The sequence below is a fragment of the Phalangium opilio genome, unplaced genomic scaffold (assembly GCF_054372755.1).
Source record: "Phalangium opilio isolate 3A_F unplaced genomic scaffold, DU_Popi_V2 ptg000090l_1, whole genome shotgun sequence".
In the NCBI taxonomy this organism is placed as follows: domain Eukaryota; kingdom Metazoa; phylum Arthropoda; class Arachnida; order Opiliones; family Phalangiidae; genus Phalangium; species Phalangium opilio.
Genome location: NW_028324195.1, coordinates 121969 through 148763, shown reverse-complemented (window position 1 = coordinate 148763; position 26795 = coordinate 121969). Strand labels below are relative to the sequence as shown.

The 26795-nt window shown below is 39.8% G+C and overlaps 5 non-coding genes across 5 annotated transcripts; all 5 read left to right on the top strand.

Annotated features, from left to right (window-relative positions):
• The first annotated feature begins 23922 nt into the window (after positions 1-23922).
• TRNAV-CAC (transfer RNA valine (anticodon CAC)) lies at positions 23923-23995 on the top strand. Its single transcript has one exon. It is a non-coding gene; the product is annotated as a tRNA-Val (tRNA).
• A 65-nt stretch (positions 23996-24060) lies between these two features.
• TRNAV-CAC (transfer RNA valine (anticodon CAC)) lies at positions 24061-24133 on the top strand. Its single transcript has one exon. It is a non-coding gene; the product is annotated as a tRNA-Val (tRNA).
• A 65-nt stretch (positions 24134-24198) lies between these two features.
• Positions 24199-24271, top strand: TRNAV-CAC (transfer RNA valine (anticodon CAC)). Its single transcript has one exon. It is a non-coding gene; the product is annotated as a tRNA-Val (tRNA).
• Positions 24272-24336: 65 nt separating this feature from the next.
• On the top strand, positions 24337-24409 carry TRNAV-CAC (transfer RNA valine (anticodon CAC)). The gene has a single exon. It is a non-coding gene; the product is annotated as a tRNA-Val (tRNA).
• Positions 24410-24474: 65 nt separating this feature from the next.
• TRNAV-CAC (transfer RNA valine (anticodon CAC)) lies at positions 24475-24547 on the top strand. The gene has a single exon. It is a non-coding gene; the product is annotated as a tRNA-Val (tRNA).
• The last annotated feature ends 2248 nt before the right edge of the window (positions 24548-26795 follow it).

Sequence of the window (26795 nt, the reverse complement as noted above, 5' to 3'; positions counted from 1 at the left end):
AGTTTATGAAAAAACATTTTGAATTTGGTGTATAATTTGATAGTTTACATCTGAGTCTGCGCGGAATTTGCACCAATCACTGAGCCAAGGCATGTAACGTCATCGGTAGAAGTAGCCAATTAAAAGGCCAAGGGCAATGGTTGACGGTCCAACCAGCGAGCCAAGGGCAGAAGGAGGAGCTTAACTTTTCTGCAGAATACGGCCGCTGGAATCAAGCTAAGAGTAATGAATGTCGTAAAATGATAACTGTTTCCTAGTGAAACACGAGTTTCGTCGAAAACAGCTGTAACGACTAATGTCATTTTGAAGCATATTTTTAAATATTAAACAAAGCCAGATCCAATATAGGCACGGAATTAAATTTAAACCTCTCATTGATATACGTTACTAACGGTAACGTTGCTATACATTGTCTGTGAGAGATTACTTTCAGAAATAAAGCTCGTATGAACGGTTATGGAAAAGAGCCTATATGAACAAATATGTTATAATTTTCAGTTGCCAATATTATACGCGAATATAAATATCTAGCGCTAATGTTGTATACAAACAATGTCAATTGAATATCCACACTTCTATATACATATGTAATTGTTTGTAAATAACGTAGTCATTATTATTATTCATTCCGCTATATATATTAATAATATATAATTCTCAATATCTCTCATTTCAGATAATGTATAACGGAGTCCGAGCCCTAGAGAATGACTGAGGGTTTTGATTCTACGGTAGAGATGGAAAATTCTTTCGGTATAAATGTCGGACGTTTATTTTCTTTGGTTTTTCCCAAAAGCCAGTCGAATTCCACCACAACTGTTTTACTCATTTTGGAAAGTACCAGCGTAGTTTTAGTTGAAGAGTGCGGATAGTCTCAATAGGGATAGGTCCTATTTATACTTCCTAAGAAAACAAAGGTGGTGCGAAGGTTAATGCTAATAATACCCTGTCAACTATAGTAAAACCATCGAGACTTGACTCTCTCTTCCCTGTTCCGCACAGGGCGAAGAGGGAGGACTGGCTTGTAGCCAGGCAGGTTGTTACGATTCCTAGACTTCGTTGGGCCGTTTTCCTCGATATTGAGGGGGCCTTTGATAAGGTCTCCAGCTCGGTTATTACTGAAACTGTTATGAGATTTGGAATCAGCGACATTCTTGGCCGTTGCATTAAATCCATGCTTAACGACCGCGAGGTCATGGCGTCCCTTCTTGGGGACACTCTGAGGGTGACCACCAACATGGGCTGCCCTCAGGGTGGAGTTCTCTTCCCCCTGTTGTGGAGCCTGGTAGTGGTCGAGCTATTGGGGTTGCTCGAGGGTGTAGGGAGCTACCGGTGCTTCGGGTATGCGGACGATGTGGCGATAGTAATTACCGGGAAATTCCCGGCTACTGTCGCCACGCTTATGAGCTCTGCTCTTTCTAACTTAGAGCAGTGGTTCCGGGTGGTTAACCTCACTGATAATCCTGGATAGACTGCTCTTGTTCCCTATACGTGGAAGAATACTAAGGAAATGTTCAATGATATCTCCTTTTTTGGTCAGGTCCTGACTAAGTCCTCCGAAGTGAAATACCTGGGGGTGACTTTCGATTGCAGACTTACATGGAAGCCGCACCTTGATCGGTGCATCAAGAAGGGCAAAATGGTTTTCTGGAGAACCAGGAGCTCTGTCGGCAAGACTTGGGGCCTCAACCCCAAGGCCGTACACTGGCTTTACACTGGGATCATTAGACCCATAGTATCCTACGGGGCTCTTGTCTGGTGGACGAGGGTTCGGCTTAAAACGGTGCAGGCTGAACTGCGCAAGCTTCAAAGGCTGGCCTGCATTGGTATCACCGGGGCCATGAGATCGACCCCGACTGCTTCCCTGGAGATACTCTTTGACATGCTTCCTCTTCATCACTTCGTTGAGGAGAAGGCTGCCATGGGGCCTACAGGCTCTACAAAAATGGCTGCTGGGTACCCAGACTTTGGGATCACAGCCATACTAAGCTCTTCCGGGAGTATGCTGCAGTTGAGCCATCGTTGACGATGTGCTCTGACAAAACCGTTAGCAGTTTTTATTTTACATCCACTTTCCCAGTTAGGCTGAGTGGAATAACCCGCTGCCTCTTGGTACTGGGAATGAAACTATTTGGTTCACCAATGGTTCCAAGACTGATTCTGGCGTTGGTGCCAGCTACAACTGCCAAACCACAAAGCTCGGTTTTTCAGAGTCTCGGCGCCTACGCAAGTGTGTTCCAGGCGGAAATTGCCGCGATCTGTTATTGCGCGGACTAATGCATCAAAAAAGGGTATACCGGACGGACTGTCAGAATTTACTCTGACAGTCAGGCCGCCCTGAAAGCGCTGAACCAGTGTCAGATCACTTGTCATCTGGTGCGCAGCTGCCTTTATCTGCTTGCGCGACTGGCGTCCCGCAACTGAATCCAGTTGTACTGGGTGCCGGAGCATAGCGGACATCATGGCAATGAGAAAACCGATAGGTTTGCTAAACGGGGGGCGGAAGCTATGTTCTTGGGACCGGCGCCGGTCGTTCCCATCCCCTACGGGTACGCTAGACGAAGCCTGCATGACAGGTTGACTGTCATTCAAAATCAGCTCTGGCATAACATGGAGGGCCAGAGACAGACAAAACAGTTTGTCAATGGTCTCTGCAGGTCTCGTGCTAGAGACCTAATTTCGCTCAGCAGATGGGATATTAGGCTGGCTACGGTCTTTTGACCGGACACTGTCGGCTAAATAGACACCTCCATCTGATGGGCCTTGCTGACGACCGTCTCTGCCAGTCGTGCCGGGAGAAGGAAGAAACTCCCTCTCACATACTGGGCGAGTGCGATTACTTCGCCTCACTCAGACTAGATCACTTTGATTCACATACTGTGCAGCCCTCGCGGGTCTCTTCTATGACGGTGGAACGAATTCTACGTTACGCCGCGGCCACGGGTCTCTTCAAAGCCTGAATATGAGGGTGCACAATATGTCTCTGGCATCGGCGCTAGGACGTGAGCCCCTCTCTTCCCCCAATAAAAATAATAATAAATCATTACTACGCCTTGCATAGTCGATAGTTCGTCATGTCGGGTGTAGTAAGGTTTCATTTCCAGCTTCTTTGTCATGACGATTCCACTCGTTCATTACGTTGTCGAGAATTTTTATCAGTAGTAGATCGTTTTTACCTCTCCGAGTGACGTATGTCACGGAGAGGTATTACACTGGACGTGTGGGTGTGTCTGTCTGTGTGTGTCTGTCTGTCACACCCCACGTGACCGCGTTCGCAGTTTGCGTATCGGAGCAAACGTGTTCCCAATTTCCGTACTGCATTGACAGTTCACGGAAATTTGTGTTTGTCTCCGCTGGCTATTCTACTTGAGTTCCCACACCACCAGTTTTGGTTTTCGTCCACTCCACATGGACATTAGTTTGTACATGCTGGCTTCCAAGCACCACCATCTTCTGTTCTTCGACTTTCGTCTATACCACATGGACACCAGTCTGCAACATTGGCTTGTAACACCACCATCTACTGGACTTTCGTCTATACCACATAGACACCAATCTGCAACATTGGCTTCAAACACCACCATCTACTGGTCTTTCGTCTATACCACATAGACACCAATCTGTAACATCGGCTTCTACTCCATCATCGTCGTTAGGCTTAAGATGTACGCGGCGAGCGGCTAGGGTTACGAGAAACGTCTAGCCTCCCAATGGCAGGGCTTCCACCATCAGTTCACGCGAATGCGTTTTTATCTATTATTATAATGGAAATGAATCGTATATATACCCCAAAATTTGAAGAAAGCGGGCAAGAGGGGTACCCTTCGCTTTAAACGTCAATATTAGCAAAGTTTCGCAAGATAATATGAACAACTTTATTTTAAACGATTTAACTATTTTTAAAGTTATTTACTGGCGATTAAAATAATTAAAAATAATTATATTTATTTAAATATTAAAGGTAAACCTCTCAAGTACCGAAGTCGATAAATCATTGCCTCCTATATCTATCAAGGCCCGTGCATTGCGTTATATTTCCTACATTGCCTCCTATCTATTTAGGCCCGTGCATTGCGTTATATTTCCTACATTGCCTCCAGTATCTATCAAGGCCCATGCATTGTGATATATTTCCTTCATTGCCTTCTATATCCAACAAGGCCCGTGCGTTGTGATATATTTCCTTCATTGCCTCTATATATCTATCAAGGCCCGTGCATTGAGATATATATCCTTCATTGCCTCCTATTCTATCAAGGCCCGTGCATTGCGATATATTTTTGAAAACAACAACCAAAATGGGAAGCTCCTATCAGAACCATAATAATTTATTTTCTCTGTTAAATGAAATGAAAATATGGATAATATTTTCGGCAATTCAATTTGAATGGCTCTTTCTGATGTATCATTCTCTCAGCACTGTTCATAATGGACAGGAACGTAGAGATTCGAGACACTATGAATTACGATAGTGTTTCAAATCCTCTGTAACGGCTTGGAGTGAGTCGAAAGATAAATACACATCCTATATTTTAGTTGTACCATGCGTACCACAATGTGCCCAGCCTTTAATTGAAGGATGCTTGGGTACTTGGTACAGACTGTTACGTCTACCAAGTTTCCTTGCATCCAAGAATAAATAGGATTCATAGAAGCCATGGGTCAAGTCGTTAAATATATCGACGCAGTTAAATAGCTGATGGCATTATTTTATCCACTTTCTCATTGCGTTTCGAGAGGAAGTTCAACTTTGGCACGGACGACAGATGGCGCTCTTGACCTTCTACCCCCAAAAATCGTTGTTGTCTGCTCGTTTCCCCTTCCGCGTTTTTTCGTTATAAACTTATGATTTAACGAAATATTAAGATAAAATAGACTGATAAGCTTCTACTCCTTTCATCTTACTCCCAGTTAGATTTAACCTTGTTTAAAATATAATCAGATGAATTTGAGTTACAATGCCGTAAAATCCTCGGCATACAGTTACCTAGGAGTGATAGAGACATTTTTACCGATGTCTAGAGATGATAAACTTAAACGAAATTGTTTTACGTTTGAATAAAAATACCGCTTCCAGTAGTGGGTTTATAGTACTCCTTGTTTGTGTTAGATTAGTGTAGCTGTAAAGCGTAATCATGATAAACGCTTAAAAATATATATTTTCAATAAAAACACCGCTTCCACTAGTGGATTTATACTCCTTGTTTGTGTAAGATTAGTGTAGGTTTAGAGAGTAATCATTATAAACGCTTAAAAACAGATTTTTAAAAATTAAGAATATAGAACATTTATTTTGTATCAAAAATATTTTGGTGCTAAGATTGCTTTAGAAAAATCCAAACGGCTAGGTATTGGTAAAAAGACATGCGTAAGCTATTTCTAGATGAGATAATTGTTTTACATGTTTTAAATGAGACTAAAACTTCCACTATTCTGTCTAAAAAAGTGTTGGCAATGTATATTTTTAAATATGACGGAATTGCGGTTGATATGATAGCGCCCTATTTGCGAAAAAAACCGTTTTTTAAACAGTTGAATAACTCTTTGATAGAATTTCAAAGGCAGAAGTTAAGCGTTAAATTTGCTCGATTAATTTTGTTCAGCAAATAATATATTTAAGCGTTACGTATTACTGAAGGAGATTGATTTGGCCAATCTTTGTGAGTATTTAACTGATTAATCATTAAATGGAGGAAGATAATAATTTAAGTAAATAGGAAATGAGGAAACGTAAAGCAAGGGAAAGAATGAGGGCAAAAAGATCAGATCCTGAATTTAGGAAACGAGAAAATGAAAGGAGAAGAGTGTTAGCAGCTGAAAAAAAGGCTGTTTCGGGAACAGGTTCTAGTACACCCAATGTTGGTCCTACCGCGAGGCCAGTTGGCCATGATTCTGCGAAAGATGATGCATTAAATAAAAGCTCTATTGAAAGTACTTTAAGCGTAGCCATATCTATTAATGAGGAACCCTATAATGTACAAAATGATAATGCTAATATTACTGAAATAATCGAAGGCGATGAACAAGAACCTTGTACGTCCCATGGTAATGTCTATCCCTTAGAAAGATTAAGAATCTTGAGACAAAATGAAGAATGCAGTAAGAGGGAGTCGCTAGCAAAGGGGAAAAAGCGAGAGAATGAGTCAAATTTTGAAATTGAAAATCAGGGTGGAATATTTACCAAGAAATTAAAAAGGGTTGATGAATCGTATAAAGCAAGCGATCGTGTAAAAAATCAGTTAAGTAAGGCTACTGAACGCCAAGATCCAAATTATAGGGAAAGAGAACGTGTCAGAAACCAATTGTATAAGTCGGTTAAACGCCAAGATCCCGAGTTTAGACATGTTGAACGTGATAGGAACCAGACGGGTATGGCGGGTATACGCCAAGATACCGAGTATAGAGATGTTGAACGTGATAGAAACCAGGCTTGTAAGGCGGCTAAACGCCAAGATCCCGAGTATAGACATGTTGAACGTGATAGAAACCAGACGGGTATGGCGGGTATACGCCAAGATACCGAGTATGGAGATGTTGAACGTGCTAGAAACCAAGCGGGTATGGCGGCTAAACGCCAAGATCCCGAGTTTAGAGATGTTGAACGTGCTAGAAACCAGACGGGTATGGCGGCTAAACGCCAAGATCCCGAGTAAAGAGATGTTGAACGTGCTAGAAAAAGATCTTCAGCCGCAGATAGGCGAGCAAACCCCTCGCTTATAGAGCAGACCTATTTTGATAGCATAAAAGACGGCCCAACGTGGCCGTGTGAAGGATGTTCAAATCTTTTTTTTAAGTCATCTGGCACCATTGTAAAGTCCATAGATTTTTTGTCAGTCCCTGGTATTGAACAAAGAGAGTTGAATGATGAAATATTTTTGTGTAGTACTTGTAATAAAACCGTTAAGAGAAAGCAAATTCCAAAATTTTTAAGGGAAAATGGATTTGTGTTTCCTGAAATACCTGCGCAATTAAGTAACATAAGTAATTTAGAAGAAAAAATGATATCACCACGAATACCATTTATGCAAATACAAAGGTTAGGGTGTGACCAACAACGTGGTATTAAAGGAAATGTGGTTAACGTCCCTATAAATGTAGAGTCCACCGCCACGGTTTTACCCAGGTTACCTCGAGTCACGGATACTATTCAAATTGAGTTTATGAGAAGAATGCAGTATAACACACCCTATTTGTACGAAACTGTGAGACTTAAAGTCATTTTAGAGGCCCTTAACGTTCTGGTAAAAACGCCTTTGTATGTTAAACATGGAATTACCGTTAAGAGTGACATATTAGACCCCATTCCTGAAGAACTTGAATTTATTTTTGACGAAAATGACCGTCAGGTAAATCAAGTTGATGTATGAGGAGATAATCCAGTAGCACCAATAATCGCAGAGAATGATAGCGATGATATGTGGAATGAACCCAACGAAAGTAGTTCGTTAACAGTTGGGAATCAAGACACATTATTAGTTTCTTTAAGTAATTTTTTGCCAAGTAATACCATGCATGTGAAGTTTGCTCCTGGTGAAGGTCAAACCCCAATGTCTTTACTCTTTGACGAGGATGCGGAAGAATTGTCATTCCCGAGCATTTACGTGGGTCAAAAAATGAACCTTAAGCTTAAGGGAAGTTTTGGTGATATTTTTAATTGGGAGCTTCGTAATATTGATAGGCGCTGTGCTAAAAATCCTTCGAAATTGTTTTACTCTTTTGTCAAATTGGAAACCTTGAAAGTTAGTCAATCTATACAGGTTTGCATGAGGAAAACTAAAAGAACAGATGGGTCGAATTATACTGCTGGACATTTAGCTTCTGCAGGTTCTCTTGATGCTTTAATTAAGCAGGATGATGGTTTTAGGGTTTTAGAAAGACTACAGAGCTCGCCTTCTTATTGGCAACACAGAGAAAAGGAATTAATGGGTATGATTAGACAGCTTGGTACGGCTACCTTTTTAGCCATATCGTAGTATACGATAGGCTCTTAGTTTGACCCGAGCCGTCGTAGTAGTAGTAGTAGTAGTGGTAGTAGTAGTAGTAGTAGTGGCCGGGGTTGTCGCTTCGTTATCGTCAGATTTTAGGTTAAAAGGAACTTTATATTACCACAACCCACCCATAGGGGTTACTGGGCTCGGTTAGAGATTTAATTTTAATTAAAATTTTTCAGGTCAGACCCGGGAGTCGAACCCGGGTCGCTGGCGTAATAAACAGCCACTCTACCAATGAACCATAGAGACTTGATAGAAACTCCGAGTTTTGTATTATTTATTATTATCTCTAAAATGTCGGGGTGATGTGGGGTGGGGTACCTCTTAATCTGTGGGGTCGGAAATTTTTGAATTTTTATCTGTGGAGACGGATACTTATGAATTTGTATGTTTGGGGTTTTAATATTTATTTTCTTTTTATGTATGTGCTAATTAAATAGATAACGATTTTCCCCGTTTTTCGTTCTCCTTCGGTAGCTATCGTCATCTATGTTATGTTTGACTGGAACGTTTTGGCGGTTAATTCAAATGTGGGTTTTGATAGAGCTAACATAGTGTTAAATGAGCGTTATGCGTTTGATCATTTTAGCATTGCTAAAGGTAATTCGAGGGGATAATGACTAAAATGCGTAATCACTATAACTAAACTTTCTCTTTCAAAGGTTTCTGGGCATAAGTCCTTGTTAGAAATTTATAAGATGCGATAAGCGTCCATCGGCATAAGTCTATGTTGTAAACTCATCGAGGGGATTATCACTAAAAACTATCTGTTCTTCGATTCGCCGGAATATTAGAATTACAGCATAAGTAAATTTATACGGTTATAATTTAATCACTGTTTAGAGTAGGGAAACGAGGGGCTATTCACTCGTACGATATGGCTACTATTACGAGCCCTTGGGCCGTCTCTTTCATAACGTTTTCAGCTGCCGAAAGTAAATGGCCTGAGCTACTTAATATTTTGAGACTAACCTCTGGGCAGGAGAGTTTACCTAACGATGATATTAACAATTTAAGTTTTTCTGAAAGGGCAAAACTGATTCAGGATGATCCTGTTACTTGCGCTAGATATTTTGACCATCGTTTTCGGGCTGTGCTTAAGGCTCTACAGAAATTAGGTCCTCTTGGCGTTATAGAAGACTATTATTGTAGAGTTGAAATACAGCAAAGAGGTTCGCCCCACCAACATGTTTTGATTTGGATAAAAGATGCTCCAAAACTTAAAAATGATCTCTCAAATGTTAAGGAAGTAGAGGAATTTATTGATAATGTTATTTCTTGTGCTGCTGAGCACAATGACGAACATTTAGATTTGTTAACACGATTACAAATTCACAAACACACAACGACTTGTAGAAAGAAGGTCGTTAATAATTCCTTTTGTCGTTTTGGAATCCCGTTTCAACCTATGCCCAGAACCATAATTTACGACCCTGGTTTAAGAGAGCCTGGTAGCGTACAGGAAGAACTCAGATGTAAGGAAAGGTCAAAGAAATTGTATGAGATGTTGCAATCGAAAGAAAAAGAGTTTCGGGTAGATAGTTTTGAGGAGTTGCTAGCTAAGTTGCGTATAACTGAAGACGAGTATATTTCTGCCGTTACTTATGACCTCAAAAGGAAAACAGTTTTGTTGAAAAGACACCCCAAAGATACTAGAGTTAATCCTTACAATCCGTGCGCTTTGCGTCTTTGGCAGGCGAATATGGACATTCAATTCGTTCTTCATGCTTACGCACTGGTTATGTATATTGTATCATATATAGGAAAGTCTCAAAGAGGGATGTCTTTGCTTCTGCGCGAAGCTTCTAAACAGGCTAAAAATGATAAATGTTCAGTAAAACAGAAGTTGAAACTAATTGCTAATCAGTTCTTGAATGCCCACGAGGTAAGCGCTCAGGAAGCGGCTTACTGTGGTTTACAAATGCCTGTGTCCAGGTGCAGTCGCGCCTGTGTTTTTATAAACACCAATGCCCCTGAATATCGTGTACACATTCTTAAGAGTCAATCTGAACTTGAAGAACTACCAGCAGACAGTAATGATGTTTTTGCCTCTGGGATGCTAAAACATTTTGTTCAAAGGCCAGAGGAACTAGAGGCAATAACGTTAGCTCAATTTGGTGCCTGGTACGAATATTCCAAAGCCCGTAGAGTGACTAAAGCCGCCCACGATCATGTTGATGAGCGAGAGAGCAATGAAGTTGAAGCTTGTGGTAAATGGCTGAAACTTAAAGATGAATCAGGGTTTATTAGGAAACGTGGCCGTGCTAAAATTATTAGGTACAGAAGATTCAATTTAGAAAAAGATCCCGATAACTTTTATCGTGAACAATTAATGTTGTTTAAGCCTTGGCGCGATGAAAGTAATGATATTTTGACAAAGGATATGAAATCAGAATATGAGCTTTGTCGCGAAACTATTAATGAAGTTAGGAAAGAATTTCACAATGAAATTGACGAAGAAGCCGTAGAACAGGCTGTAGCTGATTTAGAAAATGGAGAAATTCAAGTGGATGTTACTAATATCCAGCCTGAATTAGAACATAGAAATGACGTTGATAGATCTTTAGCTATGGATGATTCCGATTTTTTAATTAATACGGTTCAAGAACCTGTAGGAAATATTAATAGAGAAATTATTGATGGCAATGCCGAAAATACTGTTGCTCCGTCATTTACCTTAATTAATGACTCTGAGTACAACGCCCTTCTTAGAAAATTGAATTCAAAACAAAGAGAGATATATTACCATGTTTTGTATCATGTAAAAAGCAAAGAAACTCCGTTGCGCCTCTTTGTTACAGGGGGCGCTGGTGTGGGGAAGTCTTTTGATTAGTGCTATATTTGAATCTGTGTCAAGGTTTTACAACAAACAACCTGGGAGTAATCCATCGGAAGCGAAAGTAATCCGTTGCGCACCTACTGGCAAGGCTGCCTTTAACATAGGTGGGACAACTTTGCACAGTACTTTTAGTTTACCCGTTAGCCAATTTGGTGGAAATATATCGAGATTGGAAAGTGAAACACTTCATAAATGCAGGTTACTCTATGGTCAAGTAAAACTAGTAATAATTGACGAAATTTCAATGGTTGGAGCGAAGGTGTTTAATCGGGTAAACGCTAGGTTACAAGAGATTATGGGTTGTCCTGATTATTTTGGTGGTGTGTCTGTCGTTCTAGTTGGAGACTTTAACCAATTGAGACCAGCTTGCGATTATTTCGCATTTCAAGGTCAAAGTGAGACAGATAATTCTTACGCGTCGTTAATTGGTAACCCAATATGGGAGCAATTTGAATTTGCCGAACTTGAGGAAATTATGAGACAGAGAGATGATAAAATATTTGCTGAATCTTTAAATAGAATGGCTGTGGGAAGTATGACTCAAAATTATATTGATTTCTTTAGTAGTCTGGAGGTAACGCCTGAGCGTGTACCCCCAAAAGAAGCGATACATCTTTTCGCCACTAACGCGGAAGTAAACCAATTCAATCAAAATAAGCTTTTAAACATGAATACGGAAAAGGCTGTTTCGGTTGCAGTAGATGTTGTCAATGGTGATCTTCCACCACTGGACTCAGACTTGGAAGCACTTTGGGTCTCGATAAACTACAACAACTCTAGCGCCCTATGTATAGGGATAGTCTATATCCCTCCCCAAATCAACACTCAGGCTTCCTTCGAAGACCTTACGAACTGCGTTGAATCTGTCAGCGCCCGTGATAACAACGAAATGATCATATTAGGCGACACAAACTGCATCATAATAGCAAAACCTCAACTAACAAAAACCAAGACACTTCTACAAACGTTAAATAAATTTAAACAACTAATTGCACAGCGTACGAGATTAACGTTGACCTCATCTACATTAATAGACCACATCTTCACCAACTACCCGCACCGTATTCTAGAAACCAAGGTAGTCCCATGCAGTGTTTCGGACCATGACCTGACTTGGGTTATACGGAAAAAACTCTGTCCAAAGACCCACAAAATACTTAAAGACGTGCGGAACTTAAAGAAAATGGACACAGAACTATTCGTAAAAGATCTCCAAGCCAGGCTCTTATCAAGGACACCAGTCTCCTCTGACACCCGCGATGAGCTTTTACACTTCCTACAGACTGCAATAAAAGTAACTCTTAATAAACATGCTCCCCTTCGAACTAAATTCGTAACAGCTAAAAACACGCCCTGGATGACCCCTGAAATCAAATCTCACATGCATCTTCGCGACATCTACAAAACCAAAAGCCGCAACCATCCCAATCGTGACCATTACTCTAGCTTATATCGTAAGCAAAGGAACCTAGTAAATCAGAAGTTTTGGGAGCGCAAGACAAACTACTTCAGAAATAGAATGGGAGAGGGAAACTAGACCACTAACATATGGAAAACTTCAAAACCATATTTAAAATTGAAAGCAAGTCAACCGATAGCACGACTTGACTACCAAAATCATTCCTTTGAAGATCCGCTAGAAATTGTCAATACCATGAACAGGTACTATATAAATGTTATTGACAATCTTTTCAACACCGAGGACATACAAGATGTAGACTGCACAACTCGTGTAAACCATACAAACCCCCTAGAAAAACTCACTAAAGTGTACGAAGAAACGGTTTTCGCTGCTCTAAAGAAACTACAATCGAATAAAGCTACCGGGACAGATGGTTTGTCCCCCGCCTTGTTAAAGGCACTGGCCGCGATAATTTCCGAACCTATCACCAGAATTATTAACCTCTCATTTGAACTCGGCTCTTTCCCCCAACAATGGAAGACCGCCAAGGTATCCCCAATCTTTAAGTCTGGTAACCACCATGAACCAAAGAATTACCGCCCAATCTCTATACTGCCTTCCCTCTCTCTAATTACTGAAAAACTGGTACACAATGAAGTCTATACCTACCTAGAAAAGAAAGCAGCTTTCTACAAGTTCCAATTTGGTTTTAGAGCCAAACATTAGACAACGCATTGCATCTTTAATCTCTTAGAAACAATCCTGCAAAAACCCAATGAAAGGCAATTTGTCGTATGTGTCTATCTCGATCTATCAAAGGCATTTTACACTGTGCAGCACATGATACTACTAGACGACCTTAGAAAATCCGGCGTCATTGGTTCTGCCCTGGCATGGTTCTACTCCTACCTACAACAGCGAAAACAGATAGTCTGGCACAACGGCCATTCCTCGGAAGAACTCACAGTTAAAAACGGGGTTCCCCAAGGCAGTGTGCTGGGGCCACTGCTTTTTAATGTCTATACGTCGGAAATTCACGAGACACTAAGGTACACCAATGCCTACGAATACGCCGATGACACTGTTATTCTGGGAGCAGATACAAATCTCTACCAACTAACAAGGAACGTTGAAACAGACCTATTAAACCTAAACACCTCATTAAAATCAAGAGGCTTAGTTATTAATCTTGATAAAACAAAATGTATGATTTTTGCCCCAACAAAAAATATGAGACTCACCACAGAACCTATCAGCAGTATATACAACGGCAAAATAATGAGAGTAAGACAATTTCAATATCTTGGCATTTGGATTGACGAACTATTTAACTGGGACGAGCAAATTGCACATGTCGCGAAAAAAGTAAGAACCAGACTTTGGCTAATAAGAGCACTTCAAACCTACCTTGACTCGGAAACTTTAAGAATGATTTATAACGCTTGCATCAAGCCGGTATTCGAATATGGTGACATTTTTTATTCGCATACCACCAAAAGTAACTTAAATAAATTGCATAGCCTATACGTTTCTGGAGCAAAACTCATCATGAAGGCTGGTAAATTTTCATCTGCCACGCACGCTATAGAGAACTCAAAGGTACCTTCTCTTAGACACACTTATCTACAGAAAATACTACCATTTATGTATCGTATCAAGAACAACCAAGTTCCACGGAGTGTTTCAAGCTGGTTCCTGGAATCAGGAAGTAATCATCGAACTAGAAACACAAACAACTTCTACGTGGAACACTTCGTAACGAGGTTTCGGGACAAGAGTACCAAATTTAATGGAATCACCCTGTGGAATTCCCTAGATAATAACATCAAATCCCTTCCCACAATAAAAATCTTTAAAACTTAAATTAGTGGCCATATCAGTAAAACCTTAATTTAAATTCTCTGCTAGTTTTATTGTTATTTAATGCATTGCCCTTTTATTATTCAACCTGAATTCGAATTATAATCACTTTAAATTTTTAAACAACAAAGTTTTATAAATTTTCCAACAATACTTAATACTGGACATCTTTGTAAATAAGTTCCGACTTAAAGATTGATCCGTAATAAAGTTTATTATTATTATTATAATTATTATTAGTGAAGTTAAAAATAACATACTTTCCCAAGTTGAAAAGTTAGCAACGTCTGATACGTATGGTCTACCCAAACAATTGACTCTTGCGTGTGGCGCGAGATATATGATGACCAACAATGTTGACACCTCTGACGGACTAACTAATGGCGCGACCGGTTGGTTAAGAAAGATAGAGTACGGCACAAATAGGCTTGGGGATAAAATCCCGTTCAGGGTATGGATTGAGTTTGACGATCCCAAAGTTGGAAAAATGTTGAGGCAAAAATGTCACGGTTTATATTTGAATAGTAATATTAACGCTTCGTGAACGCCTGTTGAAAAGGTCATCAAGTCGATTAATAGAAAATGGAGACAAAATAGTGCCTGAGTTTCTAGGAAACAATTGCCTTTGGTTGTTTCTGATGCCATTACGATACATAAAAGTCAGGGTGATACTTACTCGTCGGTAGTGGTTCATTGTAAGGCTACAAAAAAATTTGAAAGAGCGCATTTATATGTGGCTTTTAGTAGAGCAAAAACCGCTTCCGGTTTATATATTAGTAATAATTTAATTTCCCACAAATACATTTAGTAATTATTTAATTTCCCACAAATACATTTAGTAATTATTTAATTTCCCACAAATACATTTAGTAATTATTTATTTTCCCACAAATACATTTAGTAATTATTTAATTTCCCACAAATACATTTAGTCATTATTTATTTTCCCACAAATACATTTAATAATTATTTAATTTCCCACAAATACATTTAGTAATTATTTAATTTCCCACAAATACATTTAGTAATTATTTAATTTCCCACAAATACATTTAGTAATTATTTAATTTCCCACAAATACATTTAGTAATTATTTAATTTCCCACAAATACATTTAGTAATTATTTAATTTCCCACAAATAGATTTAGTAATTATTCAATTTCCCACAAATACATTTAGTAATTATTTATTTTCCCACAAATACATTTAGTAATTATTTATTTTTCCACAAATGCATTTAGTAAATATTCATTTTCCCACAAATACATTTAGTAAATATTCATTTTCCCACAAATACATTTATTAAATATTCATTTTCCCACAAATAAATTTAGTAATTATTTATTTCCCTACAAAAAAATTTAGAAATTATTATTTTCCCACAAATACATTTAGTAATTATTTATTTCCCACAAATACATTTAGTAAATATTCATTTTCCCACAAATACATTTAGTAAATATTCATTTTCCCACAAATACATTTAGTAAATATTCATTTTCCCACAAATACATTTAGTAATTATTTATTTCCCCAGAAAAAAAAAGTAATTATTTATTTTCCCACAAATACATTTAGTAATTATTTATTTTCCCACAAATTCATATAGTAATTATTTATTTTCTTATTAATACATTTAGTAAATATTCATTTTCCCACAAATACATTTAGTAATTATTTATTTTCCCACAAATACATTTAGTAATTATTTAATTTCCCACAAATACATTTAGTAATTATTTAATTTCCCACAAATACATTTAGTAATTATTTAATTTCCCACAAATACATTTAGTAATTATTTATTTTCCATTTATTTCTTAGAATACATCAATAAATATCTATGTAATAATTTATATATCTCGTTAACAAATTCATACGCGTATATTCGATTTAAGAATCATCGTGGTTTTACAAACATATTAGTATTTCCAATATTTTAAGTAATTATAGTAGTGTATACTATTAACTTTGGATTCCCTGATTGGAACGCTCTATCACTAGGCCATGCTTTTTTTTCAAATTTTGAAAAAGACTGCTTTCATTCGCCGACAGAATAATTTATTTACGGTTACAATTATTGTAAGAACTTCTATTTTGTTTCACTTAGAACTTTGGTCAGTTGAGTATTTGCCGAAGATCGCGTTAGCTATTTACACGCTATAGTAACTTTAGATTATGGTGATTTCCAAGTGTCACTTATTTAAATCAACTTGGTTTCGTCCGCAAACGACAATAAATGAAGTAGGCCCTAGCTTACTATCACCAAAAGTGGATGAGGGGAAAGTTTGAAAGTGGCCAGAAGTCGCGAGGCATCAGAGTTTCGCCATGATTGGCCGTTCAATCGGCTAGCTATATTAGGCTTATTCACTCCCCTAAAGTAGTCTTGTGCTAGTTCGTGGTTACCGTCGTCTGCTATTGTGTATGCTAAATTGAATTCGGTAGAATGCGGTCTCGCTCCAAGTCTTAAAATTTTTAATCTTCGCTTACGGATGGGGTACAATTTTGATGCGTGATTTAACCATGAAGATACCTATGCTTTGTGCAAATAAATACTAGTCTGAACCGACTCTTAGCCATGTGTTTGTTCGGATCAAGATCGTTTTAAATCAGTTTCCAGTTTAAAGTTCCGTTGCGAAGGATTACATTCCTAACAATCCTCGTTTAAGCCTAATGATGTGCAGTGGTTCTCGAAACTGGAATCTTGTCAATAGCTCGACGGTGAAGACGAAAGAAGCGACTCCAAGCATTGCCGCCCACAATCGGAACTTGGCTACAATGTCCTTGAACCCGAGTACGTGGACTTCATTCTCAGCCGTCGAATGTTGTGGTTCCAATTCAATATGCCAGTCTCTCTCGAACAAGCGGTGATACGATGTGATTTGGCCAGTTTCCAAGAAAAACCGAAATCTGCAATTACCAAATGGTCAGATACTGTTCTTGCATTAGGATAGTTAACGAACCTTTGGTTGATGTTCTTCAGAGCTTTAGGATTCATTGTTGCATTGTCAACTGAGAACACAAGCGGTTGTTCCAAGTACTTGGCCGAACCAAGATGAAGATGCAATAGTTTCAGCCTTGGCTCATCAAATTCTTTTGACAAGACAATCTGTAACATAGGTAAATCTCCAAACCATATTTGCTTTCCTGGCGGTAAGTCTCTCGGTTCAAAGCGTTTTGCTCGCTGATGCCACATGGTTTTCATGTCATCGTCAGTCTGTTAGAAATGAAATTTTATTAATGCACTTTAGGAATGAGATTAAAGTGTTCAAAAATCTCCACCGATTGTTTAACAATGGCATCTATAAAGCCAGAAATGTAAACGTTGACGTCGGGTACTTTCAATAAATCGGGTATCCTGTTAATGTTTTCCTTTTTCTGAGACGAGAAATTGGCTTTCAAGACTCCGTTGAACAAATTGACGAAGACCACTACTATCAAGAGGAAAACTCCAACGCTGAAGCGAATCGCCAGTGACGAAGGAATGTCGAAGCCTGCACCAACACAAACCAATAGAACAAGATTGAGTGGTTGAAAGCCACTGACAAAAACCATTTACTGTAATGGACGTGTGGGTGTGTCTGTGTGCATTGTTGCACCCAAGTTTGCAAATCGAAGAAAAAGTGTTTGAAATTTCTGGACCGCATTCACACTTCAGGGAAATTCGAATTTTTTTTTATTTCACTACCTTAGCTATTCCGCGTGGAATACTGGCTTTAATGTATATGGACGTTAAGAACTCGGCATTATCTCTCCATCTTTATCGATACTCGAAAGTTGTTCTCAGAACTGGCTTGCTAAATCGTATTATATCCTCAACTTTGTTTATAAAAAATCGTTTTCCACTAATTTGTGGAAAATGGATAGAAAATGCCCACCTCTAGGGGTTTTTTCTCTTTTGATTGGATGTAGTTTTAACTTTGCGCGTCCATCATAGATGGCGTGCAAAATTTACAGATTTATACGGCATCTTTCGTGTTTTGTGTTTACGCGTGCGACGGTGCAAGACAGGCAAGGGGGGCTCACGCCCCCTTCGAAATTTTTTCTCTCTCCAACAATTCGCTTGTGTGACGTCACACTAGACCACCGCGGCTCTGCTTGGCATAGGAATCAGGGCGCGCGCTTTAAAATTTTGTAACTAACTGCCCCTTAATTTCCAAAATTTGAAAAGCCTGACCCGGCCGGCCCGATAAATTGTTCGACTCTGGAGACTCTACCTTTTTCCAAAATGGCTCCGAAATAAAGAAAGAGTTTCTGAGCAGCGAAGGACATCATTGATCCTGGAATTCCCTTGACTCGCTTGTGAATGATGTCAACCATCGTTAAGACTCCCATGACGCAAAGCTACCCGCTCCAAATCTGGAAAAAAGTGTTTTCAGTGAAGCAACGTTTAAGAATTAATTTGCAAATAAATAGATGGCTCTAAAGCAAAGGGCTTAACCTTAAGGGGAAGTCTAGCGATTTGAAGTACGCAGTTAAGCCACTAGAGGCAGCACTTTACATTTTTGCTTTGCCTAATCGTAAATATAGATGGCTCGAAAAGTCGTCTCTTGAGAAGGGCGGTTTGGGGAGGTGCGAAAAATATCATGTCTAAAAAACTTTCATGGGGACAGTCTAAGCTGCTAATGCAGGCGAAACTATTTCTATGGAACCAAAATAATAAAGGCTATAACTGTCGAACCCTTCCTAGAAAAAGCAGGGAAGGTTAATCCCTAACAGGACAAAGAAGATTGGGGTGTGGGTTTGAGAAATAGTTGGTATCTATCAAACCGTATACTGTGAGTTTCGTCGTCCTAGTACTTAAACTAAACGCTCATTTTCCCCCCGCAACTTCGGAGGTGCTCGCGAGTTTTCGCTTCTTCAAACGGCACTAGCTTCCTTCTGAATCAGTTGCCGATTACGTAACTGAACTTCGCCGTTTATCGGAACACTGTAATTTTGGTACATTTCTTGATCGGTTACTACGCGATCGTTTTATCGTTGGTCTTCATAACGAAAAGCTTCAATCTCGTCTCGTTGACGATCCTCCAAAATCCTTCACCGATGCTGTAAACAAAGCGCTTGCGGGAGAGGCTACAGCACGTAACACAGCTGAAATTCGAGCTCCAAGTCAATCTACTTCTACAGAAGTAAATTATGTTGCTTCAAAGAACAAGTCAGTAAAACGGGAACCAAAAGTTCAACCCACGGTCATAAAAAATCCATGTCATCGCTGCGGTGAACTTCACCTATTACCTCTTGTCGCTTCGCTACGGCCGAATGCCATTATTTTCATAAAATTGGTCATATTGAGAAAGTCTGTAACCTTAAGTCACAGAAAGGAAAACCACGAACACAGCAGACAGCCAAGTTTAAAAACTGCCCAAAACACATTGTTTGGAGATTGATGACTACCGGGACGCTTCCACATCGTCTTCTCCCACAGATCCCTTTGGATTTCAGGGATTGTATTCTCTAACACAAGGGTAAGAAAGTGGAAAATACATGCTCCCTTATTGGGTTCGATTGAAGCTCAATGGAATAGAGCACACTATGGATCTAGATAGTGGTTCGCCGCATGCGGTCATAAGCTCGCAAACCTTCGCTAAACTTTGGCCTGTTCATCCACCCAATCTCATCCCTGTTGACGTAAATGAAGGCTTAAGCACGTGGAGTCACGAGAAACTTAAGACTTTGGGTACGTGCGCAGTAGACGTTTCTTACAATTCTAAACATGCTACCCTTCCGTTACGAGTTTTGGAAGGAAAGGGCACTTCACTTCCTGGACGATCATAGTTTACACTATTAGGGTTTGAGATCAATGACAGCTCCGCTCTGGAATTAAATTATGTACCGTTAACTGGCCTGGATCAAATTCTACACCGTTACAAGGACGTCTTCACTCTAGAATTAGGAACTTTTAAGGGTCCGCCGGTTTCGATCCTATTGAATGAAAATGTACGACCTAGATTCTATCGTCCCCGTCCAGTACCCTTCGGTTTACGAGAGCGGGTGAATCAGGAATTGGATTCTATGGTCAGTAAGGGCATTTTGGAACAAATAGACTATTCAGATTGGGGTACGCCCATAGTCCCAGTAATTAAAAGGAATGAATCCGGTCAAGATGATGGTATTAGAATCTGTGGAGACTATCGATCGACAGTAAATCAAGCTATAAAAAAATTCACCTCTCCATTACCAACCATCTCAGAGATACTGGCTACGGTTCATGGCGGAAGGATTTTTTCAAAATTGGATCTTTTGCAAGCTTATTTACAACTTCCAGTAGATGACGCAGCTTCACGAATTCTCACGTTAAATACCCCTAAAGACTTTTCCGCGCAAAGCGATTACCTTTTGGTATTTCGGTCGCCGTTTCCATTTTGCAGAAACGAATAGAAGATGTAATGGCGGGAATCGACTCACTTGTCAAATACCTAGACGATCTCTTAATCATCGGGAAGGATCTCGATGATCATAACAAGAAATTAGAACAAGTCCTAAAACGCCTTTCCGATTCAGGAATTCGCCTAGGAAAGGATAAATGCGTTTTCGCAGTCAAGGAGATAGTTTTCCTTGGATTCCGTATTACTTCCCAGGGAATTCAGCCAACTCTTGAAAAAGTCGAAGCCATTCATAAGGCTCCGACTCCCACATGCTTGACAGAGCTCCAGGCATTCCTGGGCCTACTTAACTTCTACGGTATCTTCCTTAAAGACCGCTCTACCGTGCTTGAACCACTACATCAGTTACTTCATAAGGATGCGAAATGGAATTGGACTGAGGTGCACGATAAGGCCTACCAGGCAGCTAAGGATCTCTTAAAATCTTCCGACTTACTGGCCCATTACGATGATAAATTGCCCATCGTTCTCACGTGCGATGCGTCTGCCTATGGCGTGGGAGCGGTTTTGGGCCACGTTTATCCAGGCACCCGTAGCTTACGCATCCAGGACCATGGTTTCAGCAGAGCGTAATTATAGTCAAACAGACAAAGAGGCTCTCGCTATTCTCGTCGCTGTACGGAAATTTCATCAATACCTCTACGGGCGTCGTTTTACAATTATAACAGACCGAAAGCCCTTTCTGGGTTTGTTGAACCCTCAGAAACCACTTCCGAACATGGTATCGCCACGAATTTTGCGTTGGAGTCTCCTGTTGGCAGCCTATAACTATAACTTAGAATACCACCCGGGTAAACTGATTAGTAACGCAGATGCCCTAAGTCGTCTCCCAATGCCTTTTGAGACGAAAGTACAAATTCCGGCCCCACAGGAAATCCTTCTCTTGGAATCTTCACTAGAGACACCGATTAATGCAGCGTTGATAGCTGCTCGTACAAAAAGGGACCCCGTCCTCTCACGAGTCTCTCTGTGGGTATTGAACGGTTGGCCATCAAAGAACGATGAGGAACCATTCTTGCCTTACTTCCGCCGCCGATTTAAGCTTAGCGTTCATAAGGATTTACTTCTGTGGGGAAGTCGTGTAATCATTCCACCTACGGCTCGACCGGAAGTCTTAACCCTACTTCACGGGGCACACCCGGGAGTTGTTAGAATGAAGGGCCTGGCGCGCAGTTACGTGTGGTGGCCAGGTATGGATGCTCAAATTGAAGATGAACTCTTAAAATGTGAAAGTTGCCAAGCGACTCGCAGAAACCCACCAAAAGAGCCTTTGTTTCCTTGGGAATGGAAGGACAAGCCATGGTCTCGTTTGCATATCGATTATGCGGGGCCTTTTCAAGGTCAAAACTTTTTCCTCGTGGTCGACTCCCATTCGAAATGGTTGGAAGTCTTACCAGTCACTTCCATGTCAGCAACAACCGCTATCACCAAACTTCGCGGGTTATTCGCAACCCATGGCCTTCCCAATACCATCGTCTCCGATAACGGCGCTACGTTTACGTCTTCCGAATTTCAAAACTTCCTCGCCCGCAATCAAATTCGTGGGGTTTTTGTTGCCCCTTACCACCCATCTTCAAACGGGCAAGCTGAACGAATGGTCGCTACTACTAAAGAACAATAAAAGCGGTTAATTCAGGGAAATTGGAAAACACCCCTCGCCCGCTTTCTGTTCGGCCAGCACACCTTACCCTCTACTACGCCGAGCTTTTAATGAATCGCCGCCTAATATCACTTTTGGATAGATTACATCCTGATCTCAACGACGCGATTCGTAATAAAAAAGAAGATATCGCCCGGGTTCTCTTGATAACCACACACTTCGAAGCTTCGAACCACATGACACGGTTTATATGAAAAATTATGCGGCTGGACCGCCTTGGATTCAAGAGGATGTCGTCAATCGCACAGGTCCTTTGTCCTATCGGCTTCAAACACCAGATGGTCAACTTTATCGCCGACATACCGATCAACTTCGCCGTCACGCACAACTGGTCACCGACCCTCTCTCTCCGTCGACCATAGCAGTTCCGACTGCCGACCCAACTGGTCCTAACTCATCAACGGACCATACCACCCCTCCAACCGATAGTCAGTTGGTTATCGACGAGCCTCCTCCTGCTGGTTTACGACAACTACCACCAGCTCCTCATCAAGACACCCCTGTACGTCGCTCAACTCGTCCTCACGCCCGTCCCAAGTATTTAGCGGACTTCGTATCCTAGAGGGGAGGAGTGTTAAGTCCCCAACCTAGAGGGCACTAAAAGAGTTAGTCGTCCGGAACTCCCTGCTCAGAGTATGAGTCAGGATTTAACTGTTATAACTAAAATATATTATGTAACCGAATGAATCAGTATTAAATGACTATTGTGATATAATTAACAATGAGTTATTCTTCCTTCTTCGATTCAAGTAAGAGGTTATAAAAGATTGTATGTACGGTAAATCATTTAAGCATTGTAAAAGATAGCGCTATTCACTCATTGGGGTAAGGAAAGAGGGGTTATCCGCTCATTAGGGTAGGGTATAGAGGGCTATTCACTCGTACGATGTATCTACTATTACGAGCCCTTGGGCCGTCTTGTTTAACTCCTTTAGGTAATATTCGGTTGGGGTACATAAAGGGTTTACCACACATAGCTGAAAAGGTCTTTTCGTCTACGGAACATACACAGCAGCCCTGCCTTCACACATAGTGCCCTTTACGCCTAAAAATGAATCTCTCACTCTAGCTACCTTGGCCGCATTCCCTATCCCCCTCCCCGCGTTAACCCCAAACACCGAAGTAAAGAGAAAATATCTTAATTTGAAACGCTTTCAACAAATGGGCTTCGCTACAGCTGTCCATCAAATTAAACCAAATAGGAGGGTTGCCGCGACATAACCGGGTGAATTCTTTGACGATACCAATGCTGTTTACCAATACTCCCAAGAGCCGTGCCCGCAAACAAAAGCCCCAATGTAATTTTTTTATCGAAATTCTTTGCTTAATCTAGCCACACTTGTTCCTGGCGTACCCCGGCCATAAACACACAAACAAACACACCCACAGATCATCAGCGCAAAGCAAGGTCCGCTTACATAACCACACCTAGCAAAATTACCTGTAAGTTAGCGATTTCTACAGGGCCGGTAGGCCCTTGTAGATATGACTTGATACCGTTTTGTAACGTTAAAGTAATATTCACCCGCTTTTGCTAATTTCCTATGGAGATTAACATGGGTTTTTCGTGATTTTTCCCCACCGATAACTTAAAAACTACAGCGAAGATACTTTTCGGAATTATCTTAAATTAACAATTAAGTATTCAGGGTGTGCTATCGGCCAGCTTGATCAAAACAATTAAGTCTAAGTATGTTAATTTTACTTAATTACAGAAGTACGGCTTTGACCATCGTGATTGGACATAATAATTAGCTAGATCTCTTGGAAAACTCAGTGTTACTACGTATCTGTAGTGTGGTGGTTATCACGTCCGCTTCACACGCGGAAGGTCCCAGGTTCGAGCCCTGGTAGATACATGTGTTGACCATCGGGATTGGACATAAGAATTATCTAGATCTCTTGGAAAACTCAGTTTTACTATGTTTCTATGGTGTAGTGGTTATCACGCCCGCTTCACACGCGGAAGGTCCCAGGTTCGAGCCCTGGTAGATATATGAATTGACCATCGTGTTTGGACATAAGTATTAGCTAGATCTATTGGAAAACTCAGTATTACCACGTATCTATGGTGTAGTGGTTATCACGCCCGCTTCACACGCGGAAGGTACCAGGTTCGAGCCCAGGTAGATACATGTATTGACCATCGTGATTGGGCAAAAGAATTAGCTAGATATCTTGGAAAACTCAGTATTACCACGTATCTATGGTGTAGTGGTTATCACGCCCGCTTCACACGCGGAAGATCCCAGGTTCGAGCCCAGGTAGATACATGTATTGACTATCGTGATTGAGCAAAAGAATTAGCTAGATATCTTGGAAAACTCGGTATTACCACGTATCTATGGTGTAGTGGTTATCACGCCCGCTTCACACGCAGAAGGTCCCAGGTTCGAGCCCTGGTAGATACATGTATTGACCATCGGGATTGGACATAAGAATTAGCTAGATCTCTTGGAAAACTCTGTGCTACCACGTATCTATGGTGTAGTGGTTATCACGCCCGCTTAACACGGGGGAAGTCCCAGGTTCGAGCCCAGGTAGATACCTGTTTTAACCATCGTGATTGGACATAATAATTAGCTAGATCTCATGGAAAACTTAGATTTACCACGTGTCTGTGGTGTAGTGGTTATAATAAATATTTAACAATTATTTCACTCCACTTGGTTTAATTATGTGACAAAGGTAGCTTACTTTTTCCCTATTTTTAAAACCATTAAACTAAGTAATATTAGAAGTTCAACAGATTGTCTAAAAAAGATGTTAAAAGCCACTGTAAATGGTGCTCAAATGCCTAATATTTCCTTAATACTTGCAAATAATCTTAGTAAATGGCGTGAATTGATCATAGAAATGGGGTTAAAGTACACCCTAAATGATGTCTTTTTTGGCACTGGAAAAAACAGCATATATGGTGTTTGAATGTACCATTATATTTTAGAGTGCAAATTTATGACGGTAAAGCAAACATAAAAATGTATGACGGTAAAGCAAACATAATTATTCAAAATTTAATTACATTAAGACTGAAGTGACAGATATTATATAAAAACGTCTTGGTTTGGACCAAGGCCGAAAAAACAAACGATATGTGTGAGGTTTATCAATTGACTGAATTATCAGATATTGAAATTTTTTTCTAGTTATTTTTTTCCACTCAATCCTTAATCAATATTTAACTCAATCAACTGATTTTACTGTTAATCGATCTACTCCCTCTAAATTAATTGAAAAAATTACATATCTACGCTTTTTCAAGAACAACTACATTTTCCGAAAACATTTTATCATGAAATTAATTATTTTGAAGGGATTTCGTGTCGACGCTCACTAACTTGTGAGCACCTTGACCGACATAGTTTTAATTGTCGCTGGCTTGACTAATTTTCAAGTTTGCACCAAAAGAAGTTTATATCTGTTTTAAGTTGTTGATAAGACTGTCGTTTACAGTGAATGTCGTCTACTTAATACAAAACAACAAAGTTTATCCTGTGTGGTAAAGGGTAAAGATCACATAAACAGAAATACTTCTCAGTACTTGTTATATTCATTTCCCGCGGAAATAATATGGTTAAACACATCATTCATTACTAGTTATGCCAAGAAGGTCACATTTAACTCCGACACCCCCTCCCTTCCTCTATTTTCCCAATATATGGCATTTTATAATCACCAGTGGTTTCAGTGTATGGGTCATCTGAGCCGTCGCAATACACTCAGCCAATATTACCATAGACTGAGTTATGACCAAGAAATTCTTAAGTACGGAAATGGAAGTTCCAGTGCAACTTTACCATCAAAGAGGCGACAATAGAAATATAGCATTTCGATTTAAGAAATTAAATGTATAAATTCGCGCAACACCCTTGTTTGGCATCCACGATTAAATATTTACATTTCCCATTCGAGTTATGCCAAAATTCGCTTGCTCTTTTTAGACATCCAGTAGAACATTTCAAACATTCAATACTGTATCCTCAACACGTACTCCCTTCAAAATAATTAATTTCATGATAAAATGTTTTCGGAAAATGTAATTGTTCTTGAAAAAGCGTAGATATGTAATTTTTTCAATTAATTTAGAAGGAATAGATCGATTAACAGTAAAATCAGTTGATTGAGTTAAATATTGATTAAGGATTGAGTGGAAAAAATAACTAGAAAAAAATTTCAATATCTGATAATTCAGTCAATTGATAAACCTCACACATATCGTTTGTTTTTTCGGCCTTGGTCCAAACCAAGACGTTTTTATATAATAAAATTATGGAATAACAAAAATAACCCTAATCTGGGGGAGCACGGCAGTGCTCCCCGCCAAGTCGAGCACTGACATCCTTTTCTCGAAGCAACTCACGGCACTTTTAAGCCCACTGTAACTTCGTGATGGGTACAGGTAAAAGTCTGAAATTTTGCTTGCCGCGAGGACTGTCAATCCTAGCTATAGTTTCCAAATTTCAAGTTCCTACCCTATATACGTTTCGAAATATCGAAGGTGAAATCTACCTTATTTTGTAACTCACTCACCGATCATAAAAATTCTAAGGTACTTCGAGGGTAGATAGAAACTTAAAATTCAGGATTTAGTTTTCATTTATTTTATTAAGCACAGAAAAATTAAAACATCCCGAAATTTTTGTAAAATTGTTCTTTAAT